Source organism: Salmo trutta, chromosome 24 (genome assembly GCF_901001165.1).
Source record: "Salmo trutta chromosome 24, fSalTru1.1, whole genome shotgun sequence".
NCBI classification, from domain to species: Eukaryota; Metazoa; Chordata; class Actinopteri; order Salmoniformes; family Salmonidae; genus Salmo; species Salmo trutta.
In genome coordinates, this window is record NC_042980.1 from 3596032 (window position 1) to 3617480 (window position 21449).

General features: G+C 51.1%; 5 non-coding genes and 5 pseudogenes across 5 annotated transcripts; all 10 read right to left on the reverse strand.

Moving 5' to 3' along the window:
• Positions 1-1648: 1648 nt before the first annotated feature.
• Positions 1649-1765, reverse strand: LOC115161667 (U5 spliceosomal RNA). Its single transcript, XR_003869363.1, has one exon. It is a non-coding gene; the product is annotated as a U5 spliceosomal RNA (small nuclear RNA).
• Positions 1766-2436: 671 nt separating this feature from the next.
• LOC115161580 (uncharacterized) lies at positions 2437-2617 on the reverse strand (annotated as a pseudogene).
• Positions 2618-8359: 5742 nt separating this feature from the next.
• LOC115161668 (U5 spliceosomal RNA) lies at positions 8360-8476 on the reverse strand. The gene has a single exon (XR_003869364.1). It is a non-coding gene; the product is annotated as a U5 spliceosomal RNA (small nuclear RNA).
• Positions 8477-9054: 578 nt separating this feature from the next.
• Positions 9055-9220, reverse strand: LOC115161611 (uncharacterized; annotated as a pseudogene).
• A 4196-nt stretch (positions 9221-13416) lies between these two features.
• LOC115161617 (U5 spliceosomal RNA) lies at positions 13417-13533 on the reverse strand. Its single transcript, XR_003869314.1, has one exon. It is a non-coding gene; the product is annotated as a U5 spliceosomal RNA (small nuclear RNA).
• Positions 13534-14061: 528 nt separating this feature from the next.
• LOC115161587 (uncharacterized) lies at positions 14062-14241 on the reverse strand (annotated as a pseudogene).
• Positions 14242-16654: 2413 nt separating this feature from the next.
• LOC115161669 (U5 spliceosomal RNA) lies at positions 16655-16771 on the reverse strand. Its single transcript, XR_003869365.1, has one exon. It is a non-coding gene; the product is annotated as a U5 spliceosomal RNA (small nuclear RNA).
• Positions 16772-17291: 520 nt separating this feature from the next.
• Positions 17292-17461, reverse strand: LOC115161575 (uncharacterized; annotated as a pseudogene).
• A 2498-nt stretch (positions 17462-19959) lies between these two features.
• On the reverse strand, positions 19960-20076 carry LOC115161670 (U5 spliceosomal RNA). The gene has a single exon (XR_003869366.1). It is a non-coding gene; the product is annotated as a U5 spliceosomal RNA (small nuclear RNA).
• A 587-nt stretch (positions 20077-20663) lies between these two features.
• Positions 20664-20838, reverse strand: LOC115161565 (uncharacterized; annotated as a pseudogene).
• Between the last annotated feature and the right edge of the window lie 611 nt (positions 20839-21449).

The following is a 21449-nucleotide window of genomic DNA, read 5'->3' on the forward strand; positions in this document are numbered from 1 at the left end:
TCTCCCCCCTCCACCTCTCCTTCCGGTCCCACCTCCGATGCCTTGTCAGTCCTCTGCTTCTCCACTGCTGTCCTTTCTGGGCTCTTCACCCTCCTGTGTCCGTCCTCCTCCTGCTCCTCCTCTCCTTCAACTGCTTCCTCTCCTCTCATCACCTCTCCCACCTCCACCTGCTCCTCCTCTCCTTCAACTGCTTCCTCTCCTCTTGGCTCCTTCTCCTCTTCTCCTTCGACCGCTCCTCTCGACCCCTTTCCCTCCACTTTCCTTGAAGTCCTCCCTCCTGTTCCAATTCCCACGTCCGCTCCTCCACCTCTGCTTCCCCCATCCCCCATACCTGCTCCCCCTCCCGCTGCAGACGCGTATGACCGCTGACGCGCCGGGCATTCACGCCACAGGTGCGTCAGCATGCCACACCCGTGGCATGCCTTCGGCGCGTCACAGTCCCTCGCCTCGTGCCCCGCAGATCCACAATACCTGCACTTCCTTGTGCTACACGAGGCGAGGATGTGACCGTAGGCCATACAACGCCTGCAGAACGGAGGCTGACGGGCATAATGCAATGTCCCCCGGTCAGCCCCCAGGGAGAACATAGCCGGAGGATGGAGGTAGCCTCCCAGACCTTTTGGGTCTTCTCGAAGGAGAGCCTGGTAGCTTCTCCTCCCCGTCCAAAAACCAAGCGTGTCCTTGAGGGGCCTTGCTGAGGAGATGTTGTCCATAAATCCCCCCAGGAAGGCCCTCACATCCTCTTCCTTCACATGTGGATTATACATATTAATAGTGACAACTCTAAAATTGTTCCTTGCCAGATTTGTCACGGCATAGTGACACATGGGCTTTTCCTTTTCCACTCTTCTTACTTTCTGCATTGTCTCCTCATGTTTTTCTTCCGTATGCAGCGTGACCTCGAAAGCTCCCTCCAACGGGTTGTCATGAAGGCAAAAGACATCTTCCACCTTCAGTTGGAGCACTCCCATTAGTAGGTTCCTTCCGAAGGTCTCCCTCCCGAAAGGCTCCATGTCCTTCTCCTTCCATGCAAACCGCACCGTATTGGCTAGTCCGATCACAGGGACCGAAGTTGGTGCTGTCCTCCGTGCCATCTTCTCCGGAAGAATGGCCTCCTCAATAGTCTCCGGCTTACTTCAAAAGAAAAACCGAGAAGAAAAAAACCTTTCCCAACCCGGGAAATAATTCTGCACCAAAAAACCTTACCGCCCTCCTATCTCCGACCTTTTGACTCAGCGAGCTCTGGGGCACCTCGGTACCAAGCTTGATCTGAGCCAAAAGGCCGAGAAGCGATAACCCACAAATTGACCCCTGCACCCGCCGGGCCCCCGGGGGTCTCGGCAGACCTCAGCGGTTTGGCAAAAGTTGTCTCCTCCCCACCCGACGCTTCCCTGGTGACAGGCGGGTGTTTTTTTTAACAAGTCGCTAATGCGTCTTTAAGTCACTAGCTCTTTAAGCCTAGTGCGACTATTTGTTCAAAGCCCGGAAAACACGTCAGTCGTCGTCGGGCTTGAACTCAATTGCCCGAGCGACTACTTTGAGTGGAAAAATACGCCGGTCGGTCGGTCGGTCAGCCGGCTTCAAGTCAAACGCCTGAGCAAAAAGTCTCGGCGTCATCTCTGTCAATTTCTCTTGAAACAAGATACCGGGCTCTGCCAGAAGCAAAGCCCTTCCAAAAATATGTTGAACTCGTAAGTGTTCCTCTCCACGGAAGTCTTTAGTAAAAGGCGAAAGGCTTGTGCGTAATGAAGAGAAACCAGAGTCGTATGGAAGTCAGAGGTCGGGGCCCGAGACACACACTGTGCACTCTAGGCCGGGTGCCCGCGGGTGGTTCCCGAACCCACTCTTCCAAGTTTGAGGGCTGTGGGTAAAAATTCACAGACAGACAGACAATCCTGGTGAAGTGATTGTATTTTTTGGGGGGGTCAAAAACAGAGACAGACAGACAGACAGACAGACAGACAGACAGACAGACAGACAGACAGACAGACAGACAGACAGACAATCCTGGTGAAGTGATTGTATTTTTTGGGGGGTCAAAAACAGAGAGAGACAGACAGACAGACAGACAGACAATACTGGTGAAGTGATTGTATTTTTTGGGGGGTCAAAAACAGAGAGAGACAGACAGACAGACAGACAGACAGACAGACAGACAATCCTGGTGAAGTGATTGTATTTTTTGGGGGGGTCAAAAACAGAGACAGACAGACAGACACACACACACAGAGACACACACACACACACACACACACACACACAATCCTGGCCAATGTTTTTTTTTTTTAAGTAAAATGGCGGGAAAACGGGGGACCCCATGAAGGGGGCTTCGCCCTTGTTTCAGTTTGGATGATTCTTCTTTTTTCATTCCTTCTCTTCTTCTGCTAGCTGTTTTACATAGCTTTGTGTATTTCTTTTTCCTTGACAATGAGAGAAAAGTGTTGCACCGTTCCCGGAGGTACTGCAATACCGGGTCGATGCGTGGAGCGGATGGAGCAAGCCCCATTTCCGACTCCCTGTTCGAAAAATCCATTTAATATGTAGTCCCCCGATGGGGGACATATCAGATATTAAACTGATAAGAACAGATTTTTTTTTTTTTTTGAAAATAATTTATTACTTTCTATGCCATTCATTCATTACAAATCATACCTTTCATACAAAACAAACAATGGCATTTTAAATCATAACACGACCCAAAAACCAAAACAAAACTCAGGGGAGCATCATCCCTCCCCTTCATCCTAAACACTAACTTTCCCTATCTTCCCTTCCCTAATCTAAAATAACCCCAGCCCTAATCCCCCCTTCCATCTCTCCCGGGCAGCATGCTGCCCCCACTTCCTCTCCTCCCTCTTCATCCTCCCTCTCAAATCTCCTTCCACCCTCCTCACTATCCCTTCCACCCCACAATCTCTCCCTGTCTTAACCATGTTCTGCCTGGCTTCCCACAGCCCCCGCTTAAAGAGGCTCATGAGAAGCCAGAGCAGAAACCTATCCCTATCCGTCCCCCTCGCTCTCCCTACACCTCTCTCTAACCTAGCCCACGTCAAAACAAAATCCCCTCTAACCCTTCCTAACAACACCCGTGCCTTTGCCCATACTACTCCGGCAATGGCACAGTCCCAAAAGACATGGCGCACAGTCTCCTCCCTGCCACAAGAAGGTCTTGGGCAGGCCACAAGAAGGTCTTGGGCAGGTGGGGGATCGCGCCAAGCTATGCCGGTACATGGTGGAGCGTACCGGCAAACACTTGTGGAGGCTCAACCAATTCAGGTCCTTGAGCCTGTTGTCCAGGCCCCGCGCCTGCACTCCCTCCCAGACCACTGCCGGGATGCCCACTACAGGTGCTGGACTTACTGCCCGTCTGACCTCCTCGTACAGGTGCCTGTGATCTAAACCTACTCGGGCGACTTCAACCTCGGGGTGCGCACGCAGCCACTTGGCCGCATGGCCAAAGTGCCACGGCAGCTGTTCCGCCCGAGGACCCGTGTTAGACCACACCATTACGCTTCTCGCCTGATACGAGAAGAACACCCGCAGGAGGTAACCGGACGGGTGTAGTACTGGCTGAGCGAGCTCCGCCAACAGAAAAGAAACAAAAATGGCGTCCAGCTTGAGGGGGAGATGTGGTACCCCCCTACCTCCCTCCCCGATGGGACAGATCATGCGTGCCCTGGCGACCCACTCGTACCTGCCACCCCACATGAACTGAAACACCAGCCTCACTAGAGGCCTCCTCAGACAAGCCGGCAATGGGTAGATGTACGCCAAGTACAATAGAGATGGCAATACATCCACCTTTAGAACCAGGACCTTGCCTAAAAAGGACAAAGACCTAGATCTCCACATCGCTAGCTTCCTCTGTACCACTGCAATGCGCATGTTCCAGTTCAGCGTCGCTGAGCCGGAGGTCTCAAAATGGACCCCGAGAATCTTCAGGGCCCCGTTACAGAGAGATAACCCTCCGGGCACATCCGTCCTACCACTCCATCTTCCGAAAAACTTAACGGAAGACTTCGCGTGGTTAAGAACCGCTCCCGACGCTCGGGTGAAGTCCCCAATGATGGCAAGGGACCTTGTCAGGCACGAGTCCTTGCAAAGCAGCAAGGAGGTGTCGTCGGCGTACTGTGTCAACTTGACACGGAGACCGCCACTTCCAGGTATCAGCAGACCCTCCACCCCTGTGTCTGCCCTAATGGCAGCCCCCAGAGGCTCCATGTACAGAACGAAGAGGAGAGCCGAGAGCGGGCATCCCTGCCTGACCCCAGACGAGAGGTCAAAAACGTCACCTAAGTGACTGTTAACGCTAACCCGGCACCCCGCTCCGACATATAAAGTACGGATCCATCCTATAAACTTTTCCCCAAATCCTAATCTACCTAACACCCTGAATAGAAAGGATCTATTCACGCGATCAAAGGCTTTCGCCTGATCTAGCGCTGCTACCATTAAAGGCAGCCCCCTATCTTCTACCCAAGCGATGGAGTCCCTGATCAACTGTAGGTTCCATCTGATCGAGCGACCCTCTACCCCGCACGTCTGATCCTCATGGACGACGTAGTGAAGGGCTGTGCGCAACCGGTCTGCTAAAACCTTTGCAAGTATCTTGTAATCTACGCACAGCATGGTCAACGGCCGCCAGTTGCCAAGGTCGGTTGCTTCCCCCTTCTTATAAAGAAGTGACAGCACACCGACAGCCATTGATCCCCCCGGGACCCCCGTCTCAAGGATGGCCTTCAAGACTTCGAGGACCACCGGTCCAAGTACACCCCAAAACTTGAGGTAAAACTCGGCCGGCAGCCCATCCATCCCAGGCACCTTCCCTTTTCCCATCCTCCTGAGAGCGCTCTCAACCTCTTCGAGGGAGATCTGAGCCTCCATCACATCTCTAATGTCCTCCGGCAATCGCCGGGACAAGTGTTCTAAAAACACATTTCCCTGCTCTACATCTATTTCCCTTTCCTTAAATCAACCTCGGAAATGATCAGTTGTCACCCTGACCATTTCCTCCGGTTTTCTCACTATACTACCATCTTCTTTCCTCACCCCGTTCATTATCTTCCTACTCTGTCTGGCCCTAACCGACTTAAAGAACATAGCGGAACAAGTCTCATTATGTTCTAAAAAGCCATTATGCGCACGCTCCAGGAAAGCTCGAGCCTTCCGCTCCTGCAGCTCCCTGAGCTGTGCCTTCAGGGCTGTGGATCTCTCCCAGTCAATCGACCCGCCGAGGTTGCCTGCTTCGTACTCGAGTTCAATCAACCTTTGGATACGATCCACCTCCCTCCTTTCCTCCCTTTTAGTCCTCTTACAATATCCTATTATAAAGGCCCTAATCCTTACCTTAACTAAATCCCACCACTCCAGCACCCCCTCGCACATGGACCGGAGGCCTTCAAGCCTCCGAAAGAAACCAAAAAAGGCGTCGACGAAAGCTTGCTCCTCCAGCACATCCCGATCTAATTTCCAGTACCCCCTACCGAAGAGGCAGACTGGCGGCCCCACCTGCAGTAGCACCCCGTCGTGATCCGAGAAGAACACAGGCAACAGCCGCCCAGACAACTGACCCAAAGACCTAGATAGAAAAATGTAATCGAGCCTCCGCGCAACCCCCCGAGAGTTGCGCCATGTTGGGCCAGCCATTGTCGGAGTAGTGTGCAGGCCTCCATCAACCAGGCCATGGCAAGCCATTAGCCCGGTGATGGCGCCTGCACTGCTATCCCCCGCTAACCCTAAATCTATGTTAAAATCACCTCCTATCACCAAGTGCCTATTTGTAACACACAGGGGCGCCAGACAGTCCACCATCTCCCTCCTGCCTGCCGCCTCCTGTGGCCCGTATACCACCACTAATCTAAATTTACAATCCCTTAACGTGACATCCACCCCCAAAACCCTCCCCTGCATAACCACAAAAGAGCCCTCCACCTTTACCTCCCTGTGCCCACACAAAATCCCTACCCCCGATGAATGCACCCCCCCTATGCCCCAAACTGACTCCCCCTTGTCCCACTCCCTCCTGAACCTACTAACATCCCCTCCATCCCTCAGGTGAACCTCCTGCAAAAAACAAAAATCAAACCCCACACCCTCCAAATAACTAAATACCGCCCTCCTCTTAACACAATCCCTTAATCCCCTAACATTTAAACTAACAAACGTAAAATTAGTCCCCATGAATTAAAATGAAAACAAAAAATGCCTTCTCCATTAAACTACTAACCCCATACAGAAAGACCCATAAAACAGGAGGCTCACCCGATGCTCCCCTGCTCCATCTCCTCCAGCTGGGACGTCTTCTCCTCTGACACCCCTCCGTTCTCCTCCATCTCCTCAATTCCCTCAATCCAGGATGCAGGTATGGTGTTAGGCACCTGAGTGCCCTGCATCCCGGATTGTCCATCCAATTCCTCCAAGCTACCCTCTGTTGGACCTAGGACGGCGAACCCCATGTCCCCCAGCAGGTAACTATGTCCCCCCCCCTTTTCCCAACCCCTATCTGTGTCTGGGGGGTCCAACTCCACCAGTAGTGGGCCCGAGGGAGAAACCAATGAGGACATCATCTTCTCTCCCTCACCCATCAATCGCTTGGCCCCCCCCCCCCCCTCACACCCTCCGCCGTTCGGGCTATCCCTCTTCTTCAACCTCTTCTTCAAAGATGGAGGTATAGTGGAAGCACTTTCAACGCTCGTCGCCAGTTCCTCCACCATCCCCCTCATTTCTTCAACCAGGGCACTCGACATCTTGCTTTCCCCCCATTCCTTCACTCTTTCTCCCTTCTCCGCTTCTTCCTCTGTCCCCGTCTCCACTTGTCCCTCCGTTCCCGTCACCGTTTCCTCCTCCACCTCCTCTCTCTCCACTGTCCCCGTCTCCTTTTTCTCCGTTCCTTCACCTCCTTCCGCCTCCTTCCCCTTCTCTCCTTCTGTTCTGATCTTCTCTTCCGCTTTCTTCTCTCCTCTCGCAGCCTTCTTCCTCACCTCCTCTTCCCGTGCATCCTTTTCCCCTGTGCCATTACTGTCATCCGGGCCCTTTCTTTCTCTTCTCCCCCCATCCCCCGTTCCCCCTCCAGCTGCAGAGGCGTACGACCTCTGACGAGCCGGGCAATCACGCCACAGGTGTGCAGACGAGCCGCACCCGTGGCATGCCTTCGGCTCGTCACAATCTTTGGCCTCGTGCTCTCCCGACCCACAGAACCTGCATTTTCTGGTGTTGCACGAGGCCAAGACATGACCGTAGGCCATACACCTCCTGCAGAACGGAGGCTGACGGGCATAAAACAATGTCCCCCTGTCAGCCCCCAGGGAGAACATCGCCGGAGGATGGAGGTAGCCACCCAAACCCTTCGGGTCCTCCCTGAGAAGTGCCTGGAACCCTCTCCTCCCGTTCCAGAATCCCAGGGAGTCCCTGAGGTACCTTGCTGAGGAGACATTTTCCATATATCTCCCCAGAAAGGCCCTCACCTCCTCATCCTTTACATGTGGATTGTACATGTGGACGGTGACCACCCTGAAATTGTTCCTAGCCAGGCTGGTCACCTCGTAATGGCACAGGGGTCCTTCTCCTTTCTCTGCCCTCACCTTCTTCATGACTCCATCGTGCTTCTCCTCCAAATGAAACGTAACGTCGTACGCCTTCTCCATTGGGTTCCCTTGGAGACAGAGAACATCCTTCACCTGTAGTTTCAGGCACCCCATCAGAATGTTCCTCCCGAACGTCTCCCTCCCCCACGGCTCCATCTCCTTGTCCGTCCAGGAAAACCTCACGGTGTTGGCCAGACCAATCCCTGGTACCTGCCTGATTGGCTTTTGCTGTGCCATCTCTTCCACAATGAATGCTCTCTTATAAAGAAGCCAAAGAAAATTGAAAACCGAGGACTTCGATTCCCACCAAAAAGGACACAAAAAATTTTCCTCCCTCCTGCCTTCCTTCGACCTTCTGACTCAGCGGGCTTTGGGGCACCCCGGTACCAAGCTTGATCTGAGCCAAAAGGCCGAGAAGCGATAACCCACAAATTGACCCCTGCACCCGCCGGGCCCCCGGGGGTCTCGGCAGACCTCAGCGGTTTGGCAAAAGTTGTCTCCTCCCCACCCGACGCTTCCCTGGTGACAGGCGGGTGTTTTTTTTAACAAGTCGCTAATGCGTCTTTAAGTCACTAGCTCTTTAAGCCTAGTGCGACTATTTGTTCAAAGCCCGGAAAACACGTCAGTCGTCGTCGGGCTTGAACTCAATTGCCCGAGCGACTACTTTGAGTGGAAAAATACGCCGGTCGGTCGGTCGGTCAGCCGGCTTCAAGTCAAACGCCTGAGCAAAAAGTCTCGGCGTCATCTCTGTCAATTTCTCTTGAAACAAGATACCGGGCTCTGCCAGAAGCAAAGCCCTTCCAAAAATATGTTGAACTCGTAAGTGTTCCTCTCCACGGAAGTCTTTAGTAAAAGGCGAAAGGCTTGTGCGTAATGAAGAGAAACCAGAGTCGTATGGAAGTCAGAGGTCGGGGCCCGAGACACACACTGTGCACTCTAGGCCGGGTGCCCGCGGGTGGTTCCCGAACCCACTCTTCCAAGTTTGAGGGCTGTGGGTAAAAATTCACAGACAGACAGACAATCCTGGTGAAGTGATTGTATTTTTTGGGGGGGTCAAAAACAGAGACAGACAGACAGACAGACAGACAGACAGACAGACAATCCTGGTGAAGTGATTGTATTTTTTGGGGGGGTCAAAAACAGAGACAGACAGACAGACACACACACACACAGAGACACACACACACACACACACACAGAGACACACACACACACACACAGACACACACACACACACACACACAGACAGAGACACACACACACACACACACACACACACACACACACACACAATCCTGGCCAATGTTTTTTTTTTTTTTTTTAAGTAAAATGGCGGGAAAACGGGGGACCCCATGAAGGGGGCTTCGCCCTTGTTTCAGTTTGGATGATTCTTCTTTTTTCATTCCTTCTCTTCTTCTGCTAGCTGTTTTACATAGCTTTGTGTATTTCTTTTTCCTTGACAATGAGAGAGAAGTGTTGCACCGTTCCCGGAGGTACTGCAATACCGGGTCGATGCGTGGAGCGGATGGAGCAAGCCCCATTTCCGACTCCCTGTTCGAAAAATCCATTTAATATGTAGTCCCCCGATGGGGGACATATCAGATATTGAACAGATTTTTTTCTTTTGGAAAAGTTTTATTGATGCATTTTCCTTTAAAACAGCTCACATTTTTTATTCATTTTTACACATAAAAACGGCATAAAGTGCATAAAAACCAGCATTACATTACAATTATTGTTTTTTTAGAAAAGGTACAAGTTGTTCATTTAAAACAATAAGACCAATCATGCATAAAAGTACCCTTTTTTGTAAAAACCAATCTGATAAAAGCCATTTAAAATGTGTATTAATGATTTAACAAAGTAAAACATTTTTTAAGACATGGAAAGCCTGTCAAGAAGTCCCTTTGTTAAAAAGCTGTCTTTGGTCCTTTGTACAGGAACGGGGTGAGTCCTTATCAAAAAAGCTTCCTCATGCTCTTCCGAATTGACTCCGCACCCATCCGTCAGGGCCCAGAGGAGACCCCTCCCCTAGGCACGTCGCCCTAGGCTCCGCAGAGCTGTCAGGCCGTGGCCGCCGGGACCTCAGGTGTTGTGGGGGACCCTTCGCTTGGGGTCGAGGCCCCCTTTCGATCGTACCACCCCAGGGCTTCCGTGGCTACCAAAGCCACTGCCTGGGGGGTGGTCTCTACCTGTTTTCCTACCAGCAGGTTGCGGGAGGACCACAATGCGTCCTTCAGACACGTGAGGGTGGGCCAGAGTTTTGTGAAGGCCTTTGGTGAAATAGGCCTTCGGCCCACCCCATACAGCACGAGCTGCGGCGTTAGGTCCTCCCCTGCTGGCAGACGTGGGGAGATCAGGGGGCCTGCTTCCTTCCACAGGTCCCTTGCAGCTCTGCACTCCCAGAGCAAGTGCCTCACCGACTCTTCTTGGCCGCAGCCTGGTCGGGGGCACGCGGATGTCCTCGCCATGCCCCGGGAGTGCATAACGGCCCCGACCGGGAGGATCTCATGGGCGACCATCCAGGACAGGTCACGATGCCAATTCAGCAGAGCAGGATGGGCTACGTTGTGCCAAACCGTTGTGGGCTCACCTATAGCGAGCCCGCGCACTGGACACACCGGTTCCCGTTCCTGCACAAGAGAGAAAAGAGAGCGGTGTTTAGTTAAAACTCTGACAGGCTCCTTTTCCAGTTTAAAATGTCTTAAAAATGTTTTGAGCTGAACATAGTGTGTGGGGAGCAGGAAAGAGACTGGGGCTCGCAGGTCGACTGGGATCAGCCTCAGGGATCTGAGGTAAGACCCCAGCCAGAACCGTGCGAAGGCCTGGGTCTTGTTGCTGGCCGGGGAGGTGGCGATAGTCAGATGTAACGCTGTGTAGCGGCTGCCCAGTAACAAGTAGAGGTCAGGCAAGCCTTTCCCCCCCTGAACCTGGGCCTCTTCACCACCTCCCTCCTCAGCCTCTCCCACTTGCTTCCCCTCAGGAAATAAAACAGCATCCGGTCCAGAGCTAAAAGAGTTGTTCGTGGGGGGATAAAAACAGAACTGATTAATAAAAGCACAGGTAAAATCACAGCCTTGATGATTAAAACCTTGCCCTCAAAAGTCAGCCGTCTCAGTCCCCAAAAACCCAGTCTCTGTCTTACGGTCCCTAAAATCCCGGTCCAATTGCCACTACCTCCTCCCTCCCTGTCAAATTTTACCCCCAGAACCCTTATGTCCGTCATTTTGACTGTCAGTGGTAGTCTGGTCAAGTCTGAGTCTGCCCACGGTCCGAAGAATTGGGCCTCTGTCTTGTTCCTATTCAGTCTCGCCCCAGAGGTTTGTCCGTACCAGTCAGTCCTGTCCAGGGTCCTGTCGACAGATAAAAGGTCGGTGCATAAAATGTTGACGTCGTCCATGTAAAAAACGCACTTGGCCGTCATCCCCCCACTCCCCGGGATACTCACCCCACTGATCCGTTGGTCCCTTCTCAAGACCTGCGCCAGTGGTTCGATGCAAGCAACAAACAGGAGGGGAGATAAAGGACATCCCTGACGGACGCCGCAGTGTACTCCCACTGCTCTTGACAAATGCCCATTTACAAGGATTCTGCTGGTGATGTCCCCATACAGCAATCCCACCCAAGCTAGAAACCTTTCTGGGAACCCCATTTTTTGCAGTACCTTGAAGAGGTACTGGTGCGAGACCCGATCAAAAGCTTTCTCAAAATCTAAATTTAGGACTATAAGCCGCATATTTCTGTCTCTCGCATAACAGATAGCATCTCTGATCAGTACTAGGCTGTCCGTGATCTTCCTTCCCGGAATGGCACAGGCTTGATCCGGGTGGATCACCTCCCCTAAAACAGAAGACATTCTGAGTGTTAAAACCTTGGTAAAAAGTTTACAGTCAAAGTTTAAAAGGGTAATCGGTCTCCAGTTTGTCAGGTCACTCCTGTCATTTTTCTTATGTAAAAGGGTCACGATTCCTACTCTAAAACTGTCAGGTAGTCTGTCGAGTTGTTCGAAGTCAGTAAAAACAGTCAGAAGTTCGTCGGCTAAAACATCCCAAAAGGTCAGATAAAACTCCAAAGGGAGGCCGTCCTCCCCCGGTGATTTACCCCTCTTAAAATGTCTCAGTCCTTCGTCGAGTTCAGTCATTGTCAGATCTTTCGTTAGGTCGTCCGTGCTGGGTATAGTCCTGTCAATGTATGTTAAAACGTCCTCCATAATTTCCTCACATAAATCTTTTACCCCGAACAGTTCCCCATAAAACTCCTAGACCACTTATTTTATTCCCTCTGTGTCTGTTTTTAAAACCCCATCTTTATCTTTTAACCCTGTCATTATCCTACCCTTGCTAACTATCTTCTTAAAAAAGTACCTAGTGCACTTCTCCCCCTAATCTAATTCCCTTTCCTTACTTCTTAAAATAACCCCCTTGCTCTTATATTCTGCTAAAAATGCCATGCTGCTGACATTGTGAAGGCCCACTCCCTTTAACCCAACACCAGTGAAAAGAAAAACAAAAATAGGGGGGGGAGTGTAAACACCCGAGGAAGCTGGCAGGTCCAGCTATGCTAGGCTAACAGGGCCTACCAACACCACGGGACACAAAAACAAACTAACACAGCACCCAGGTGAACTTATCAACAATGGGAAAGACGCAGGGGAAAAATAAAAGGTACACCTAACAAAACAATTAACAAGGGCTAGGAGGCTAGCAGGCCGCACCAGCAGGTCAGACTAAACTAACAAGCTGGTAGGCCAGGAACTAAAACCTCCCAGCTGACAAAGAGAAACAAAAGGAAATTTGAACGGGGGAAGGAGGCTAAAGAAGAATATAGATGGGGGGGGGGGGGACAGGAAAAACGAGACAAATACAGCCAAACCTGAGGAGGCTAGCAGGCCAGTCAACCAAGCTAAGTAAACAGGCCAGCCAGCAAGAGTCCCACAAGTGGCAACAAAAACCAACAAACAAATACTAGGACCAAGGAAAGTTCGGGGTATAGAAAAAAACAATTTGAAGAGTAGGGATGGGTAAATGGGGGCTACAAAACAACGGAAGGAAACAAACAATGCCTGCCAAACCAAAGGGGCCTGGAGGCTAGCAGGCCAGTCCAGCTAAGCAAAACAGGCCGGCTAGAAAGCAAGCCAACCCAGCTAGCAAACACTACAAACAAACGAAAAACAAGGGGGTTAAAACTAAGGGGAAGCTAAAGATATACAGGGATGGGGAAACACGAGGAACACAAACTACTTCTTTTTTTTTTTTTAATTTTTTTTAAGTGAATTAACACAAAACACAACAACAAACTAACATACAAAAATACAAGAAGTAATTAAATTAAACCTTGACTCACCCTACAGGTGCTGATGCACCTGTAGTCCACCACCACCAACACCCAAAATGAGAAACAAATTATTAAATAATAACAGAGAAAAACAATTTGTGATCACCAAAGCCCAAATCTTCGCTTGATCTTAGCCAAAAGGCCGAGAAGCGATAACCCACAAATTGACCCCTGCACCCGCCGGGCCCCCGGGGGTCTCGACAGACCTCAGCGGTTTGGCAAAAGTTGTCTCCTCCCCACCCGACGCTTCCCTGGTGACAGGCGGGTGTTTTTTTTAACAAGTCGCTAATGCGTCTTTAAGTCACTAGCTCTTTAAGCCTAGTGCGACTATTTGTTCAAAACACGTCAGTCGTCGTCGGGCTTGAACTCAATTGCCCGAGCGACTACTTTGAGTGGAAAAATATGCCGGTCGGTCGGTCGGTCAGCCGGCTTCAAGTCAAACGCCTGAGCAAAAAGTCTCGGCGTCATCTCTGTCAATTTCTCTTGAAACAAGATACCGGGCTCTGCCAGAAGCAAAGCCCTTCCAAAAATATGTTGAACTCGTAAGTGTTCCTCTCCACGGAAGTCTTTAGTAAAAGGCGAAAGGCTTGTGCGTAATGAAGAGAAACCAGAGTTGTATGGAAATCAGAGGTCGGGGCCCGAGACACACACTGTGCACTCTAGGCCGGGTGCCCGCGGGTGGTTCCCGAACCCACTCTTCCAAGTTTGAGGGCTGTGGGTAAAAATTCACAGACAGACCAGACAGACAGACAATCCTGGTGAAGTGATTGTATTTTTTGGGGGGGTCAAAGACAGACAGACAGACAGACAGACAGACAATCCTGGTGAAGTGATTGTATTTTTGGGGGGGTCAAAAACAGACAGACACACAGACACACACACACAGAGACACACACACAGACACAGACACACACACACACACACACAGAGACACACACACACACACAGAGACACACACACACACACACACAATCCTGGCCAATGTTTTTTTTTTAAAGTAAAATGGCGGGAAAACGGGGGACCCCATGAAGGGGGCTTCGCCCTTGTTTCAGTTTGGATGATTCTTCTTTTTTCATTCCTTCTCTTCTTCTGCTAGCTGTTTTACATAGCTTTGTGTATTTCTTTTTCCTTGACAATGAGAGAAAAGTGTTGCACCGTTCCCGGAGGTACTGCAATACCGGGTCGATGCGTGGAGCGGACTGAGCAAGCCCCATTTCCGACTCCCTGTTCGAAAAATCCATTTAATATGAAGTCCCCCGATGGGGGACGTATCAGATATTAAACTGATAAGAACAGATTTTTTTTTTTTTTTTATAAAATATATTTATTACGTTCCATGCCTTTCAATACAAAATCACATATCAATCAAAATCATAACTAGGCATTTTAAACTACAACACAAACGCTCAAACCGCAAAACAAAGACACGGGGAAGTGTCTTCCCTCCCATTCCCACCTTAAAACCAAAACCCATACCCACATCAAATAAATAAAACAACTCACCCTATACTCCCGACCGACGGGGATGCCTCCTCCACTCCTGACGCTCCTCCGTCGGCCACCATCCCCCCTCCCCTGGATACTTCAACATCGCCCTGCTCGCTCTCACCCTGCGTCCTGTGCCCCACGCTCAAATCTACCCCCCTGCCCTCCTCCTTACTCCGGCCCGAGGACCCCATGCCCCTAAACAGGGAGCTTAAGCCTCCCTCCATCGCCCAATCCTGGGCCATACTTGTGAGGTCCAGCTCAGACAGGGGTGTAAAAGAGAAGGAAGAGGGAGCCCACGAGGGCCCTGCAACCTCTCCATCCCCTCCCCCCTGATCTGCCCTCCCCCCTCTTTTTCCACCCTTCCTCCTCGAGCGCTCCCCCCTTTTTGACCTCTTGAGTGGTGGAGTAAATGGCAAAACGTTTTCATAAATCCCCTCTCCCACCAGTTCAGTGTCCGCCCAAACCTTCACCCCCTCTCCTTTTGGTCCCGCCTCCGATGCCTTCTCTGTCTCCTTCCTCTCCGATGCCTTCTCTGTCTCCTTCCTCTCTGATCCCTTCTCTATCTTCCTCTCTGATGCCTTCTCTGTCTCTCTCCTCTTCGATGTCTTCTTTGTCTCCTTCCTCTCCGATGCCTTCCCTGTCTCCTTCCTTTCTATCTCTTTCTTCTCCACCACCGTCTTCCCAGTCTCCTCCCTCTCTGTTGCCTTCTCCGTCTCCTTCCTCTCCACCGCCGTCTTCTCTGGCCCCTCCACTCTCCTGTCTCCTTCCTCCTCCTGCTCTCCTTCAGCCTCCTGCCCTTCCGTTTCCACTGTGCTGTTGTCTTCTTTTTCTTTTTCTCCTCCCGCTTCCGTTTTCTCCTCCTCTTCCACCCGTGTGTCCGCTCTCTCTGTTCTAGTACTCTGTTCTTGGTCCCTCCTTCTACCCCCATCCCCGGCTCTCGCTCCCCCCCCAGCTGCAGACGCGTATGACCGCTGACGCGCCGGGCATTCACGCCACAGGTGCGTCAGCATGCCACACCCGTGACATGCCCTCGGCGCGTCACAGTCCCTCGCCTCGTGCTCCGCAGATCCACAATATCTGCACTTCTTTATGCTGCACGAGGCGAGGATATGACCATAGGCCATACAACGCCTGCAGAACGGAGGCTGACGGGCATAATGCAACGTCCCCCTGTCAGCCCCCAGGGAGAACATCGCCGGAGGATGGAGGTATCCACTCAATCCTTCTGGGTCCTCTCTTAGGAGGGCCTGGAACCCCCTCCTCCCAGTCCAAAAGCCCAGGGAATCTTTGAGGTGCCTTCCTGAGGAGACACTATCCATGTATCTCCCCAGAAAGGCACTCACCTCCTCATCCTTAACGTAAGGGTTGTAAATATTTACATTTACAACCCGGAAATTACTCCTCGCCAAGCTGGTTACAACGTAGAGCGACATTGGCCTCTCCGCTTCCACTTCTCTCACTTTTCTCAAAATGTCATCGTGCTTCCCTTCTGTGTGCAGTGCCAACTCATACGCTCCTTCCAATGGATTGTCTTGAAGGCAGAACACATCCTCCACCTTCAGTCCCAGGATCCCAATCACAATGTTCCTCCCAAATGCATCTCTGTCAAACGGCTCCATCGTCTTATCCCTCCAAGCAAAGCGTATCGTATTCGCCTGGCCTGTCCTAGGGACCGGCCTCCATGAAGGACTTTGCGCCATCTCCGCAAGGAGCTTGGCGCACTCTACTCAGCTCTCGCTCTCTTCAAAACAGAAAAAACTGAAAAGAGAGGCAAATAAAACCGACCGTGAAACAAACCAAAACAAACTTTCCTCCCTCCTGCCTTCCTTCGATCTTTTGGCTCAGCGGGCTCTGGGGCACCTCGGTACCAAGCTTGATCTGAGCCAAAAGGCCGAGAAGCGATAACCCACAAATTGACCCCTGCACCCGCCGGGCCCCCGGGGGTCTCGGCAGACCTCAGCGGTTTGGCAAAAGTTGTCTCCTCCCCACCCGACGCTTCCCTGGTGACAGGCGGGTGTTTTTTTTAACAAGTCGCTAATGCGTCTTTAAGTCACTAGCTCTTTAAGCCTAGTGCGACTATTTGTTCAAAGCCCGGAAAACACGTCAGTCGTCGTCGGGCTTGAACTCAATTGCCCGAGCGACTACTTTGAGTGGAAAAATACGCCGGTCGGTCAGCCGGCTTCAAGTCAAACGCCTGAGCAAAAAGTCTCGGCGTCATCTCTGTCAATTTCTCTTGAAACAAGATACCGGGCTCTGCCAGAAGCAAAGCCCTTCCAAAAATATGTTGAACTCGTAAGTGTTCCTCTCCACGGAAGTCTTTAGTAAAAGGCGAAAGGCTTGTGCGTAATGAAGAGAAACCAGAGTCGTATGGAAGTCAGAGGTCGGGGCCCGAGACACACACTGTGCACTCTAGGCTGGGTGCCCGCGGGTGGTTCCCGAACCCACTCTTCCAAGTTTGAGGGCTGTGGGTAAAAATTCACAGACAGACAGACAGACAATCCTGGTGAAGTGATTGTATTTTTTTGGGGGGGTCAAAAACAGAGACAGACAGACAGACAATCCTGGTGAAGTGATTGTATTTTTGGGGGGGGTCAAAAACAGACAGACAGACACACACACACACACACAGAGACACACACACACAGAGACACACACACACACACACACACACACACAGAGAGACACAGACACACACAGAGACACACACACACACAATCCTGGCCAATGTTTTTTTTTTAAGTAAAATGGCGGGAAAACGGGGGACCCCATGAAGGGGGCTTCGCCCTTGTTTCAGTTTGGATGATTCTTCTTTTTTCATTCCTTCTCTTCTTCTGCTAGCTGTTTTACATAGCTTTGTGTATTTCTTTTTCCTTGACAATGAGAGAAAAGTGTTGCACCGTTCCCGGAGGTACTGCAATACCGGGTCGATGCGTGGAGCGGACGGAGCAAGCCCCATTTCCGACTCCCTGTTCGAAAAATCCATTTAATATGTAGTCCCCCGATGGGGGACGTATCAGATATTAAACTGATAAGAACAGATGATGATTCAAAGTTTTATTCTTCCTTTCATACATCCAAATTGAGAACAATTCACACATTTATAACATACCAAACATTTCCATAACAAAAAAGCCACTGTTTCTCAATACGTTTTGCCTCTACATCTTAACATACCCCATAATCTAATTCACAGTTGAAAAATTATCAGGTCAAATATATTTTCCAAACCGTCTTACATTTTCCCATTTTCTATTTATGGTACAATTACCATCTCTCACAAACAAAAATCTTCCATTTTACAATCAATTCAAATGTAAATTATCAACAAACAAAAAAATTGGCATTTCAAAACTATTAAGCAATAAGCAAACCCAAAAACAAATAATCCTGGGAGCTTCCTCCCTCCCCTTCCCACCTCCGGACTACCCATAATCACCTCAAAGGAAAATCAAACTCACCCAATATTCCCCTTCTCTATCCCGACCAACAGGGACGCCTCCTCCGCACCTGATTCTCCCCCGTCGGCCATCATCCCCCCCTCCCCTGGATGCAGTAGCAAAGCCTGGCACACGCGCTCCCTGCGTCATGTGTCCACGCTCAAGTCTACCAAAATGCCCTCCTCCGGACTCTTGGCAGGGGACCTCGTGCCCCCAAACAGGTAACCTAAACCTCCCTCTATCGCCCAATCCTGGGCCATGCCTGGGAGGTCCAGCTCAGACAGGGGTGTAAAGGAAAAGGAAGAGGGTGCCCATGAGGGCCCTGCAACCTCTCCCCCCTGCTCTGCCCCCCCCCTTCTCTGCCCTTCCCCCCTTTTACCACCCCTCCTCTTCCTGCAGTCCGAGCGCTCCCTCTTCCTCGACTTCTTGTTTGGTGGAGAAAGCAGCCCGGGGTTATTACTTTCGGCAGGCAGTCCCCCCGGCATCCCACTCAACCCCTCTACCCGTATTCTCACCACTTCACTGTCCCCCCACTCCTTCACGCCCTCTCCTTCTGGTCCCGCCTCCGATGCCTTTTCTGTCTCCTTCCTCTCCGATGCCTTCTCTTTCTCCTTCCTTTCCACCGCTCCCTCCTCCACTTCCTCTTTCTCTTCTGTCTCCATCTCCTTCTCCGCTCCCTCACCACCTTCCGTCTCCTTCGCTCCTTCTGTACCGGCCTTCTTTTCTCCTCTCAAAGCCTCATTCATCCTCTCCACCGCCCTTGCAATCTTTTCCCCTGTGCCATTACATTCTTCAGGACCCTCTCTTCCTCTTCCTCCTCTTCCCCCCTCCCCCGCTCTCCCTCCAGCTGCAGACGCATATGACTTTTGACGGGCCAGGCAATCCCGCCACAGGTGTGCAGAAGAGCCACACCCGTGGCAAACCTTTGGCTCGTCACAATCCTTAGTCTCGTGCTCACCCGACCCACAGAATCTGCATCTCATTGTGTTACACGAGGCCAGGATATGACCGTAAGCCATACACCGCCTGCAGAAAGGAGGCTGACGGGCATAAAACAAAGTCCCCCTGTCAGCCCCCAGGGAGAACATCGCCGGGGGATGGAGGTAGCCACCCAATCCCCTCGGGTCCTCCCTGAGAAGCACCTGGAAACCTCTCCTCCCGTTCCAGAATCCCAGGGAGTCCTTGAGGTACCTCGCTGAGGAGACGTTGTCCACGTATCTCCCCAGAAAGGCCCTCACTTCTTCATCTGTCACATGTGGATTGTACATTTTCACGATGACCACCCTGAAGTTGTTTTTTTGCCAGGCTGGTCACCTCATAATGGCACAGGGGTCTCTCCTTTCCCACCTCTCTCGCCCTCTTCATCACCTCCTCGTGCTTCTCTTCCTTGTGGAAGGTCACCTCGAAAGCCTTCTCCCTCGAATTGTCTTGAAGGCACAAGACATCCTTCACCTCCAATTTCAGGGTCTTCATCAAGACGTCTCTCCCGAACGTTTCCCTCCCAAACTGTTCCATCTCGTCTTCTCTCCAGGCGAATCTCACTGTGTTCGCCATTCCGATCCCAGGCACCACCTTGCTTGATGAGTTGCATGCCATCTCCTCCCGACAAAGAGCTCTGTATAGCAGAAGCTGATGAAAAAAATTCCACCTAAACACAACAAACTTTCCTCCCTCCTGCCTTCCTTCGACCTTCTGACTCAGCGGGCTTTGGGGCACCTCGGTACCAAGCTTGATCTGAGCCAAAAGGCCGAGAAGCGATAACCCACAAATTGACCCCTGCACCCGCCGGGCCCCCGGGGGTCTCGGCAGACCTCAGAGGTTTGGCAACAGTTGTCTCCTCCCCACCCGACGCTTCCCTGGTGACAGGCGGGTGTTTTTTTTAACAAGTCGCTAATGTGTCTTTAAGTCACTAGCTCTTTAAGCCTAGTGCGACTATTTGTTCAAAGCCCGGAAAACACGTCAGTCGTCATCGGGCTTGAACTCAATTACCCGAGCGACTACTTTGAGTGGAAAAATACGCCGGTCGGTCGGTCGGTCGGTCAGCCGGCTTCAAGTCAAACGCCTGAGCAAAAAGTCTCGGCGTCATCTCTGTCAATTTCTCTTGAAACAAGATACCGGGCTCTGCCAGAAGCAAAGCCCTTCCAAAAATATGTTGAACTCGTAAGTGTTCCTCTCCACGGAAGTCTTTAGTAAAAGGCGAAAGGCTTGTGCGTAATGAAGAGAAACCAGAGTCGTATGGAAGTCAGAGGTCGGGGCCCGAGACACACACTGTGCACTCTAGGCCGGGTGCCCGCGGGTGGTTCCCGAACCCACTCTTCCAAGTTTGAGGGCTGTGGGTAAAAATTCACAGACAGACAGACAGACAGACAATCCTGGTGAAGTGATTGTATTTTTTGGGGGGGTCAAAAACAGAGACAGACAGACAATCCTGGTGAAGTGATTGTATTTTTTGGGGGGGTCAAAAACAGAGACAGACAATCCTGGTGAAGTGATTGTATTTTTTGGGGGGGGTCAAAAACAGACACACACACACACACACACACACACACAGAGACACACACACACACACACACACACACACACACACAGAGACACACACACACACACAGAGACACACACACACACACAGAGACACACACACACACACTCACAATCCTGGCCAATTTTTTTTTAAGTAAAATGGCGGGAAAACGGGGGACCCCATGAAGGGGGCTTCGCCCTTGTTTCAGTTTGGATGATTCTTCTTTTTTCATTCCTTCTCTTCTTCTGCTAGCTGTTTTACATAGCTTTGTGTATTTCTTTTTCCTTGACAATGAGAGAAAAGTGTTGCACCGTTCCCGGAGGTACTGCAATACCGGGTCGATGCGTGGAGCGGACGGAGCAAGCCCCATTTCCGACTCCCTGTTCGAAAAATCCATTTAATATGTAGTCCCCCGATGGGGGACGTATCAGATATTAAACTGATAAGAACAGATTTTTTTTTTTGAAAAAATAATTTATTACGTTCAATACCATTCATTCTTTACAAAATCATATATTTCTTTCAAACTCAAATAATGGTATTTAATTTATAAAACAAAACAAATACCCCAAAACAAAACTCAGGGGAGCATCGTCCCTCCCCGTCATCCTACACACTAACTTTCCCTATCTCCCCGTCCCTAATCAAAAATAACCCCAGCCCTAATCCCCCCTTCCACCTCTCCCGGGCAGCGTGCTGCCCCCACTTCCTCTCCTCCCTCTTCATCCTCCCTCTCAAATCTCCTTCCACCCTCCTCACTATCCCTTCCACCCCCCAATCTCTCCCTGTCTTGACCATGTTCTGCCTGGCTTCCTACAGCCCCCGCTTAAAGAGGCTCATGAGAAGCCAGAGCAGAAACCTATCCCTATCCGTCCCCCTCGCTCTCCCTACACCTCTCTCTAGCCTAGCCCAAGTCAACACAAAATCTCCTCTTAACCTTCCTAACAACACCCGTGCCTTCGCCCATACTACTCCGGCAATGGCACAGTCCCAAAAGACATGGCGCAAAGTCTCCTCCCCGCCACAAGAAGGTCTTGGGCAGGTGGGGGATCGCGCCAAGCTATGCCGGTACATGGTGGAGCGTAC